Source organism: Nerophis ophidion, linkage group LG01 (assembly GCF_033978795.1).
Source record: "Nerophis ophidion isolate RoL-2023_Sa linkage group LG01, RoL_Noph_v1.0, whole genome shotgun sequence".
Lineage (NCBI taxonomy): Eukaryota > Metazoa > Chordata > Actinopteri > Syngnathiformes > Syngnathidae > Nerophis > Nerophis ophidion.
The window spans coordinates 55,224,279-55,236,778 of record NC_084611.1 but is presented as its reverse complement, the minus strand read 5'-3'; the positions used below and the strand labels follow the sequence as shown (position 1 = coordinate 55,236,778).

Genomic DNA, 12,500 nt, shown 5'->3' with positions numbered 1-12,500 from the left:
TGGATCTAAATATAAACGGAATACAATGATTTGCAAATCCTTTTCAACCCATATTCAGTTGAATATGCTACAAAGACAACATATTTGATGTTCAAACTGATAAAAAAAAAAAAAAATGCCAATAATCATTAACTTTAGAATTTGATGCCAGCAACACGTGACAAAGAAGTTGGGAAAGGTGGCAATAAATACTGATAAAGTTGAGGAATGCTCATCAAACACTTATTTGGAACATCCCACAGGTGTGCAGGCTATTTGGGAACAGGTGGGTGCCATGATTGGGTATAAAAACAGCTTCCAAAAAATGCTCAGTCGTTCACAAGAAAGGATGGTGCGAGGTACACCCCTTTATCCACAACTGCGTGGGCAAATAGTTAAACAGTTTAAGAACAACGTTTCTCAAAGTGCAATTGCAAGAAATTTAAGGATATCAACATCTACGGTCCATAATATCATCAAAAGGTTCAGAGAATCTGGAGAAATCACTCCACGTAAGCGGCATGGCCGGAAACCAACTTTAAGTGACCGTGACCTTCGATCCCTCAGACGGCTCTGTATCAAAAACCGACATCAATCTCTAAAGGATATCACCACATGGGCTCAGGAACACTTCAGAAAACCACTGTCACTAAATACAGTTCATCGCTTCATCAGTAAGTGCAAGTTAAAGCTGTAGTATGCAAAGCGAAAGCCATTTATCAACATCCAGAAACGCCGCCGGCTTCTCTGGGCCCGACCTCATCTAAGATGGACTGATGCAAAGTGGAAAAGTGTTCTGTGGTCTGACGAGTCCACATTTCAAATTGTTTTTGGAAATATTCGACATCGTGTCATCCGGACCAAAGGAGAAGCGAACCATCCAGACTGTTAAGATGCAAAGTTCAAAAGCCAGCATCTGTGATGCTATGGGGGTGCATTAGTGCCCAAGGCATGGTTAACTCACACATCTGTGAAGGCACCATTAATGCTGAAAGGTACATACAGGTTTTGGAACAACATATGCTGCCATCCAAGCGGCGTCTTTTTCATGTACGCTTCTGCTTATTTCAGCAAGACAATGCCAAGCCACATTCAGCACGTGTTACAACAGTGTGGCTTCGTAAAAAAAAAAGAGTGCGGGTACTTTCTTGGCCCACCTGCATTCCAGACCTGTCTCTCATCGAAAATGTGTGGCGCACTATGAAGCGTAAAATACGACAGCGGAGACCCCGGACTGTTGAACGACTGAAGCTCTACATAAAACAAGAATGGGAAAGAATTCCACTTTCAAAGTTTCAACAATTAATTTCCTCAGTTCCGAAACGTTTGAGTGTTGTTAAAAGAAAAGGTGATGTAACACAGTGGTGAACATGCCCTTTCCCAACTACTTCGGCACGTGTTGCAGCCATGAAATTCTAAATTCATTATTTGCAAAAAAATGATAAAGTTTATGAGTTTGAACATCAAATATCTTGTCTTTGTAGTGCATTTATTAATTGAATATGGGTTGAAACGGATTTGCCAATCATTGTATTCCGTTTATATTTACATCTAACACAACTTCCCAACTCAAATGGAAACGGGGTTTGTATTTGGTTGCATGTCCCTTGGCAAGTTTCAACATGTAACATCTGACGTCACATGGACAAAGATAAGACATTTTGGATCAGAATGAATAAAAAATTGAGCTGTTGGCCACAATACCCAGCAATGTGTATGGAGGAGAAAAGGTGAGGCCTTTAATCCCAGGAACACCATACAGACCGTCAAGCATGGTGATGGTAGTATTACTCTCTGGGCCCGTTTTGCTGCCAGTGTATGGTGCTTTACAGAGAGTAAATTTGACCTTGAAAAAGGATTACCTCCAAATTCTGCCCTCTCCCCTCCCTAGATGAACTGTACAGTGCCAGGTGCCTCAAAAAAAGGGCCAAAACATCATAAAGGGACCCATCTCACCCTGTACATAAACTTTTTTAACTGCTGCCCTCGGGCAGGAGATACAGGACAATAAAACGGCGGACAAACAGATTTAAGAGCACTTTTTTACCCGAGAGCAATAGCGTCGTTGAACACAACACAATAATGACTGTTGGTGTTTTTATGTTTTTTTTATCTATTTATCAGAGTAGCATTATCTTATGAATTTTATGTGTCATTATGAATTTGCACTAAAGTAGTTTTGCTTACAATTTTGTTGTGCAGTGACAATAAAGATATATTCTATTCTTAATTCTTCAGGACAATGTTTTGTGCTTATTTTCTCACGATAAGAATACAAATATGATCCTCAGACATAATTGAAGTTAGTTTGGCAGTTTCAAGAAAACATGTTTTTGCAATTTCAATTCATCACGGATAGCACCTTGGGATGCAGGCAAGGAAAGTTTATTTATGGTGGACAATTCGTACACATGGAAATTCACAAGTGCTTTACAGAAAATTAAAAATATTTCAAAGTAAAATCAGGAAAATACAATCATTAAATCAATCTGAATTATCCATCCATCCATCCATTTCCTACCACTTATTCCCTTAGTCTCCAGCACCCACTGAGACCCCAATCTCAGCTACGATCGGGCGGAAGGCGGAGTACACCCTGGACAAGTCGCCACCTCATCGCAGTGTCAACACAGACAGACAGAAAACATTCACACACTAGGGCCAATTTAGTGTTGCCAATCAACCTATCCCCAGGTGCATGTCTTTGGAGGTGGGAGGGGCCCAACCACAGGTGTATGTCTTAGAAGGTGGGAGAGGCCCATCCCCAGGTGCATGTCTTTGGAGGTGGGAGGGGCCTATGCCCAGGTGCATGTCTTTGGAGGTGGGAAGGGCCCATCCCCAGGTGCATGTCTTTGGAGGTGGGAAGGGCCCATCCCCAGGTGCATGTCTTTGGAGGTGACAGGGGCCTATGCCTAGGTGCATGTCTTTGGAAGTGGGAGAGGCCTATGACGAGGTGCATGTCTTTGGAGGTGGGAGGAAGCCGGAGTACCCGGAGGGAACCCACGCAGAGCCCGGGATTACTCAGAACCTTCGTATTGTGAGGAACATGCACTAACCCCTGTTTCACCGTTCTGCCCCAATATAAATTAATAAAAAATAATACCAGTATACTATAATACTCTGCGATAGTGATGGGTTGATGAGGCATCATGAAGCGTTTCGAAACATTGGAAAACTGTATTGATACTGTGTCGATACTGTGTCACTAAATACTGACATCTGCTGGACATTAAAAATCCCTACAGGCAACCTATGGACCGACTCAACTAACACCGATTTTATGACCTAGTACATCCAATAATATAAACCAAGTCATTGTATTTCATATATTCATTTGAATAAAAATATATTTTTATCTTTTTTAGATACAGTCAATAAATAATGTGAACATGTATCATAACGTGGAAATCTAAAAGAACGTGTTGTGAATGAGGATGCTTGTGGACTGGGAATTTTATTTTAATTTTATTTTTTTACAGATTTTTATTTTTAAAAAAGTATAATAATTTCCAACGTATTAAAATTTAGACGATTTCTCCTCTTAGTTATTATTTCACGGCGGAAATCTTTCTTTTTGCCTGAAGCTGTTCCAAGATCTCCGACAAGGATAAATTACAATTGACCAACGACAGAAGTGTGGCGATTCTGTTGGCAGCAGCATCTCGTTGACAGATGCGCTTCCTTATAAACACAGTTTGGCGCGCAGGCGTCTGTCCGACACAGTTCGCGTATCGGTCACGTGACCGAAACAGCTCATGATCAGTCACGTGATTTTCTAAAAGCGGTACGCTACCGACACAGGATTTGCTCTGTTAGCTCGACGCATGCGCTGAGACATCGGTTTTGCCAGAACCATCACTACCCTGGCCGAATGCAGCGGAGATGGGTTCCAGCAACCCCCCACGACCCCGGACGGGACAAGCGATAGAAAATGGATGGATGGAACCTAAACTCATCAGCCCGGAGGTTGGGACTTGGGCGCAGTTGGGTTTTCCAACAAGACAATGACCCCAAAATCATGTCAAAAGTGTTGAAGGAATGGTTAAATCAGGCTGGAATTAAGGTTTTAGAATGGCCTTCCTTCCCAAAGTCCTGACTTAAATGTGGGGACAATGCTAAAGAAACAAGTCCATGTCAGAAAACCAACACATTTAGCTGAACTGCACCAATTTTGTCCAGAGGAGTGGTCAAAAATTCAACCAGAAGATGGCTAAAAAAAGTGCCTTATTGCAGTAAAACTTGCCAAAGGACAAGTAGCCAAATATTAGCATTGCTGTGTGTATACTTTTAACCAGAGGTCCCCGAACTTTTTCGCCCGGGGGCGCATTGGGTTACAAAAAATTTGGCCAGGGGCTATATATATATATATATATATATATATATATATATATATATATAAAACAAAAACGAGTCACACACTGATGTTTAAAAACTCTACACTCGGAGGAGTCTACATTACATAGCGCCAACAATTTTGCCATTGCACGTGATGATGTCATGTTATCGATGGGAAAATTCATTTTCAGACAATATGATTTGCCTGCGCGGCTAGAAGACCCTGAGAATAACAAGCCGAAGAAAATGGATTGATGGATGGGCTACAAAGGACATATTAAAATAATAATAATTAAAATATAATAAATGAACCTCTTTTTTTTTTTATTCAGGCCTACCCGCGGGCCAGATTTTGGACACTGGCGGGTCGTATCTGGCCCGGGGGCCGTAGTTTGGGGACCCCCACTTTTGACCCACATTTTCTGTAGACCCATAATAAATTAATTAAAGAACCAACTTTCATGAATGTTCTTTGTGATCAACAAGTATGTGCTCCAATCACTCTATCACAAAAAAAATAAGAGTTGTAGAAATTATTGGAAACTCAAGACAGCCATGACATTATGTTTATTACAAGTGTATGTAAACTTTTGACCACCACTGGATTTAAATACTTTTTATAGCCACAGCTCTGGTTAAAAATGCCCAATGTGTCACTTCTTTTTGTAGAAGAGTCTATAAATGTTTTCAAATGAGAGCGCCATGAACAAGGGTGAAACAGAAAACAATTTTCTGGGGGTTTAACATCCCAGAAAGGAAGGGGAAAAAAACCTTGTACATTTTTCTGCCATAGAGCAAAACAAGACGTTGAACCTCTTTTGTTCAACATGTTCCAAATCACAGCAGAAATTGTTAATTATAAATTTACACAACAAATTGTAACTTTGATTATTCCATTATGTTCATCTTCAGTTCGTACAATGAATGACAATAGCTGATTTTCTCCTCAAAAAAGCTTCCCTTGAATAGTAGAAGTGTAAATACCAGCACTCAGCAATGACAATAGTGCATATAAACATACAGTATGATATAGGAACTTACAGTTTTGAAGGTAAAAACAGGCACAAAGTGAGCGACTTTTCAAGCGAAGAGAGCAAAAGAACGCCGTACTAGGTCGGGCGGAGTATGTGGGTTAGCCACTAAATGCTGCAAACCCCGCCTAAACTACTATATTTAAAGCAGCATACAAAACGGACGCTCTCCATCCTGTAGTCTCAGACTATGAAAGCACAAATGATTTTTACCTAGAAAAAGTCATTCGGTAGATTGGATTTTTCCGTTTGGAAATATTTCTCACGGAGTCTATTGCCGCTGACTTAGGGCCGACTTTGCACATGGAAACATACGAAAATTCACACTCACATTTCTACCTTAGGACAATATACAGTGCAGCGTTTCCCATACGTTTACGTCTTTGCAGTGTTGGCGTTAGGCATTTTCTAAATGGGGTCCCAGGGACACCCCTCAAGTCAGAAAAATGTGGTCCCACAGTAAATGTTTGGTTTTCCACTGTTTTGAAAACAAATGATAAATGCATTATCCTAGGCCTGGGCAATTATTTTGACTCGGGGGCCACATTTAGAGAAAAAAATGTGTCTGGGGGCCGGTATTTCTATTTTTAGGGACACTAAAACAAAACCTCACAAAAATGTCCGATTGAATGCTAAAAATGTTATGACTGACTGCCTTAAACATCATGGAATTTTTAATTTTTCTATGAACGATAAAACACTGAATATTGACAAAATATGAAAGTCACACCCCCTTTTGATTGACATTTTACAATCAAGTGAAACTCAACAAAATAATCAACAGTGAAATATGAACGAAGGGTACAAAATAAACCCACCTACAAATCTGATACACCTAGGGGTGTAACGGTACACAAAAATTTCGGTTCAGTACGTACCTCGGTTTAGAGGTCCCGGTTCGGTTCATTTTCGGTACAGTAAGAAAACAACAAAATATACATTTTTTTTATTATTTACCAAATTTGTGAACAATGGCATAAGATACATAAACACACCGGGTCCATTGCCAAGGTTAATGTGGTCAACATATATAAAATAAAAACTAAATAAGATAAGGCTCAGAATGGTTTCTTAACAAAACCTTTCTCGATCATAGTTTTGTTTTGTTTTTTGTTTTTGGACATCTGGGAGCTGTCTTTAACGGGGGGGGCTCTGTCACACCTATGGATCTTGTTTTGTCATGTTATGTTTTTGTTTTTGGACTCTTGTTTCCCGTTTTACACTTCCTGGTTTTGTTTTTCCATAGTAGCCCATTAGTTTCCACCTGGTCTCCAAGTCACGCCCAGCCCTCAGTCCCACACCTGTTTCTAATCATCATAGCTGCTATTTATATCATTCTGTTTCTGTCCTCGTCCTGGGAACTTTGCTATTTGCATTCTGCTTCATGCCTTCACGCACCCTCAATTACCTTGCAATCCATGCCCCTTGTATCTGTCACAGTAAGTTTTTTGTGTGTTAGTTATTCATAGTTTTGCCACAGTGCAAGCTTAAGTTAGTTAATTGTCTTTCATGCCATCGAGCAGTTGTTTTGTTTTCCTGATTGTATTTTTGTAGCCAAGTTTTATACCTCTTTGTGAGCGCCCTTGGTTTGTTTATTTTTGTATTTAGAATCCCAATAAAACATCATGTACCTTAATTCACGCCTGGCTCGTCCCATATTCCCTCTGCGTCGTAGGAGCACACTCAATCAATGTCCTAGGTTGACATTCTTGGTGTTGGATTTTATCAAATAAATTTCCCCTAAAAATGCGACTTATACTCCAGTGCGACATATATATGTTTTTGGGAGCGACTTATAATCCGAAAAATACGGCATATAAATTATGTATGTATGCCCTGGCACACCATTATCATAATTTCATGACCAAAGCAAAACACTTTTACACTTTAATACTGAAATAAATACACCTACAACTAAAATAAAAATATAGAAAAAACTACCAGCAGTGGTAAAGTTTAGATCCATGAAGGAAAGAAGAAAGTGAATGGATGTTTATAACTGTATAAAATTTACACATGCATAAAGACTTGGGGGTTTTTTTTGTATTATTTTTTTATTGAATTAAGTAAAGTTTATGACAACTTTTTTCCATTCTAAAATTTGTTTTCAAAATGCTTACAAAAAAGTGGGACCACAAAAATGTACTGTGGGACCCCAATTTTTATGACTTGATGGGGTAGTAAACAGTTGCAATTCCTGCACTTAACTGGAGCCTTCATTTTCAGATGCAGGAATACATGTTTTATGCTGCTGCCTTTTTAACACAAACTTTGCAGCACGCGGTCATTTGTTCCAAGGCTGTTGTCGCAAAACCGAACGACTGACAACACTTTTCTTTTCTTTGGAATAAACGTCTCGCTCTTGTTAGCTTCAGCCATGTTTTGATAGGTGTGCTAAGGAAATATTGGGGAGGGTAGAGGCTACGGAAGAGCCATTAGGTTGAGTTAGATTTTTTCCTGATGTGGGATCGGAGCAGAGGATGTCGTTGTGGCTTTGATTGATTGTTAGTGTATTTTCTATTTATATGGCAAAAAGTCACTACAGTTGTTTTCTAATAATCAAATGAAACATCTTTGTCAGAGGAACCTAGTACAAAAAAAAGAAATTGCCCGAGTTTGAATTTACTTTTTTTTTTTTTTTCTTACAAGTGACACTGATTCCGTGGAACGGTCGTTATAAATTAGTCCAGTGGTTCTTAACCTGGGTTTGATCGAACCTTAGGGGTTCGGTAAGTCGGCCTCAGGGGTTCGGCGGAGCCTCCATCGTGGAGGTCAAAACACACCCGACTCATCGTGTTAATAAAAACTTCTCCCTATCGACGTATTATCGATACCCCCAAACAATGTTCCCTCTAATGTTCCACATGCGTGAGAAAACGTAAAAACTCCTTGAGCATTCAGTGGAGCACATGTGAGAGACATCAGACGTGCACATGCACTGTGGCCACACCAGCAGCACACCTGTCCGAAACCTGACTAAATAACAAGTTAAATGTTTTATTATTATAATCAAATGACAGCAGTCATTTCCATGAGATTATTTTCTAATATAAGTGTTTTGGCCCACTTACAATGACAATCACACAAAATATTGTTTTTCATGAGCTGTGTACTAGTATTTTATGTCTGGGTGGGGTTCCTGCTTTGGAAATAATTTGTACCCCTTTCCAGATATCGCATTTAGTTCCCACGAATGAGATGTAAACATGGGATTATGTGTACATTCCTGTAACTTTCTGTTTGTAAAAAAGATATCTTTATTAGTATTTATTTAAAATAATAACATAATTTTATGATTAATATTTATAAATTTAGATTAAATTAAAGAAAAAAACATTTTTATTTTTCACTAAAGCAGGGTTCAGTGAATGCGCGTATGAAACTGGTGGGGTTCGGTACCTCCAACAAGGTTAAGAACCACTGCATTAGTCTTAGAAACTTGACAAAGGTAGATGGGGCCCCTTTAAAGTCCTAAAGAGCTAAGCCTCCCTAAACTGTGGCTCAGTCATTTATAGACCAACACATATTTTTAGTGGGGAGCAGCTCGCGGAAGAGACGTGTGGTGCCAAATAATTTTGTACAGAGGAAGACTCTTTAAAAAAAAAAATGTACTTGTAGGGAAACTACAAACAGACCTTCCTCACAATGTTATCAGCAACCCATGCAACAGCAAAAACATTTAGAGAAACCTCCTTGCTGTGTTAGCGGTCACACTCTATATGCTCCTTTCACAAACATTATAAATGAGACTGAATGAATAACACAGAGTGCGCTTCTGTTTTCGCTCCTTCCCTCTCTCTGTTTTTGCACAGTGAACAGCCTTATCTCAGGGGAGCTGCCGGCTTGGGAAACTAGGCCACAAATGGGCCTGCTCAAAGTCCACAACGGAACTCTACAAGAAGCTCCTGTTATATCATTAGATTACGGTGGCTCGTGAGTTCACACCCCGGCCGAGTCATACTAAAGACGATAAAAATGGGACTCATTACCTCCCTGCTTGGCACTAAGCATCAAGGGTTGGAATTGAGGGTTGAATCACCAAAAAATTATTCTCGGGCGCGGCCAGCGCCGCTGCTCACTGCTCCCCTCACCTACCAGGGGGTGATCAAGGGTGATGGGTCGAATGCAGAGAATAGCTTTGTCACACCTAGTGTGTGTGAAAATAACAAATACTTTAACTTAACAAGGGTGTCCAAACTTTTTCCAGCAAGGGCAAGAAAACTATATCAAAAGAAGTCTTGAAAAACCTTGAGTTGCATGTAATGAGCCTAGGGCTGGGAGATATATTGATATACTCGATACATCGCGGGTTTGTCTATGTGCGATATAGAAAATGACTATATCGTGATATTCGAGTATATGTTCTCACGCAGTTGCTTTTGGCTGCCGGCATTACACTACAGGCTATTCTCACTCTCTTGTCTCTGCTTCTCACAGAGACATAAAAGAAGCGCACCTTCTTACATACGTCACATACGTATATGCCCCTCGCCAAGCAGCGAGGTAGTGGCATGGGTGACGTTAGCTGTGGTGCGAGCGGTAATACGAGAGAGAGAAGGGGCGAAACTGGTAACTAATGAAGGAAGAATTAATTCCCAAGAAAAACAGCAGGGGGTCCATCGGTTGGCAATGGTTTGGCTTCAAGTGGGAATATGTCAAACGGACAACCGTAATTTGTCAAGTGTGGGGCAAAAGCGTTGCTAAAAAAATAGCATTACTGCTAATATGTAGCATCATTTGAAAAGTCCCCTGCTAGAGAATGAAGAATGCTTGAAACTCCGCATTTCAACATCTCCGTTCGGTGCCACACCAACAAAATGCAGAGGCAACCATTTCCACATCAACACCGTCTGAAAAAAATAGTCAACAACATAAGGAGATAACGTCCGCAGTAACCTACTACATAGTGATTTGATTTTCTATTATGCAGCTAATTTTTATTGGACAGTTAATGAAATATCTTGTGTGACATCGTGCACAAAAGTGCCCTTTATTTGTTTTAAACTATTGCAGTGGTCTTCTGTACATTTTGATATGTCATCTTAGTGACATCATGCACAAAAGTGCACTCATAGCTTGTTTTAAAATGTCTGACAATCTTGCACTTTCTGTTTTGGAATTTACATGAATGTTTGTGCCACCGCTTAATAAATAGTTTTGGTAAATCGACTTAGTTGTAATTTCCCTCTCTGCATGAAAGTTTAAAAGTAGCATATATTAATGCAGTATGAAGAAGAATGTTTTAATGTAGACACATAGAATCATCATACTGCTGTGATTATATGCATCAAGTGTTCATTCAAGGCTAAGGCAAAATATCGAGATATATATCGTGTATCGTGACATGGCCTAAAAATATCGAGATAATAAAAGTAGGCCATATCGCCCAGCCCTAAATGAGCATATGTCATGTGAGCTTACTTTGCAAACATAATTGCAAGAAAAAAAAAAAACTTTACAATGGTGAAACTCAAAATTTTAATATCATGCAAAGTATTAGATGCTGTTAAAGTATCATTAATTTAGCAATGAATAAATAAACTGTTAGGCTATTAACAAAACCAGTGAAGTTGGCACGTTGTGTAAATGGTAAATAAAAACAGAATACAATGATTTGCAAATCCTTTTCAACTTATATTCAATTAAATAGACTCCAAAGACAAGATATGATAGATAATGATAGATAAGACAAGATAATGTTCAAACTGGTAAACTTTGTTATTTTTTGCAAATATTAACTCATTTGGAATTTCATGCCTGCAACATGTTTCAAAAAAGCTGGCACAAGTGTCACAAAAGACGGAGAAAGTTGAGGAATGCTCATCAAACACTTAATTGAAACATCCCACAGGTCAACAGGCTCATTGGAAAGAGGTGGGTTCCATGATTGGGTATAAAAAGCAGCTTCCATGAAATGCACAGTCATTCACAAACAAAGATGTTGCGAGGGTCACCACTCTGTGAACCAATGCCTGATTGTCCAACAGTTTAAGAACAACATTTCTCAACGAGCTATTGCAAAATGTTCAGAAAAAATAACTCCATGTAAGCGGCAAGGCCGAAAACCAACACTGAATGCCCCGTGATATTCAATCCCTCAGGCGGTCCTGCATCCAACACCAACATCAGTGTGTAAATTATATCGCCACACGGGCTCAGGAACACTTCAGAAAACCACTGTCGGTAACTACAGTTGGTCGCTACATCTGTAAGTGCAAGTTAAAACTCTACTACGTAAAGCGAAAGCCATTTATCAACAACACCCAGAAACGCTACTGGCTTTGCTGAGCCCAAGCTCATCTAAGATGGATTGATGCAAAGTGCAAAAGTTTTCTGACGAGTCCACATGTCAAATTGTTTTTGGAAGCTGTCAACATCGTGTCCTCCGTATTAGTGCTCAAGGCATGGGTAACTTACTATTTTATGCTGTCCTTTTTTTTTTGCTGCAGCTTTTACATATACTGTAATATTGTACACGATAATTGGAATTTGTTAAATATTGTTTATATTATATTTTTTTAAAATAGCAGTATATATATAATATGTAAATATTACATATGTTATATTCCTTCTTTGGTGCATTTTAAGTAGAGATGTCGGATAATATCAGCCTGCCGATATCGTCCAATAAATGCTTTAAAATGTAATATGGAAAAATTATCGGTATCGGTTTCAAAAAGTAAAATTAATTAATTTTAAAAACATTGCTGTACGGACTGTACATATCTGGTTACATATCTGGTAAAACATGGTCGTAGGGACCAGTGTGTTATGGTTTAAACAAGGGAAGACGACGGCAGACTGACACCAGGTGGCAGTAATGTCCAAAGATTTATCTTATATATATATATATATATATATATATATATATATATATATATATATAATAATCAAACAGTAAAAAATAAACTAAGGAAATGGAGTGTGGAAGAGGTACAAAAGTGTATGTGGTGTGAGGCTATGTGTGTGATTAGCTGAGGTGTGTGTTACCAAATGTTGTGGAAAGCGAAATATCACGGAAGTCCGTAGGGCAGGAGCGAAGAGACAAGATCCGTGTCCAAGCGGAGGGAGCCAAGGATTGAGGGAGGCAGTCAGAGTCCAGAGGGAGATCCAGGGAAAAAGGTGAGACGCACAGCTCACTATAAAGGGCTACTG

The 12,500-nt window shown here is 39.3% G+C and overlaps 1 protein-coding gene across 4 annotated transcripts in view; it reads right to left on the bottom strand.

The window, feature by feature from the left end:
- The window catches only part of sh3pxd2aa (SH3 and PX domains 2Aa), a 232,777-nt gene that overhangs the window by 202,534 nt on the left and 17,743 nt on the right, over positions 1 to 12,500 (bottom strand). The window contains exon 1 of one of the 4 annotated variants that reach the window (XM_061907821.1): positions 5,356 to 5,382. The exons of the other annotated variants lie outside the window; for them this stretch is intronic. The gene's annotated coding sequence lies outside the window, so the exon portion shown is untranslated. Of the gene's footprint in view, positions 1 to 5,355; positions 5,383 to 12,500 lie in introns of those variants that run through there. 4 annotated transcript variants of the gene reach the window in all.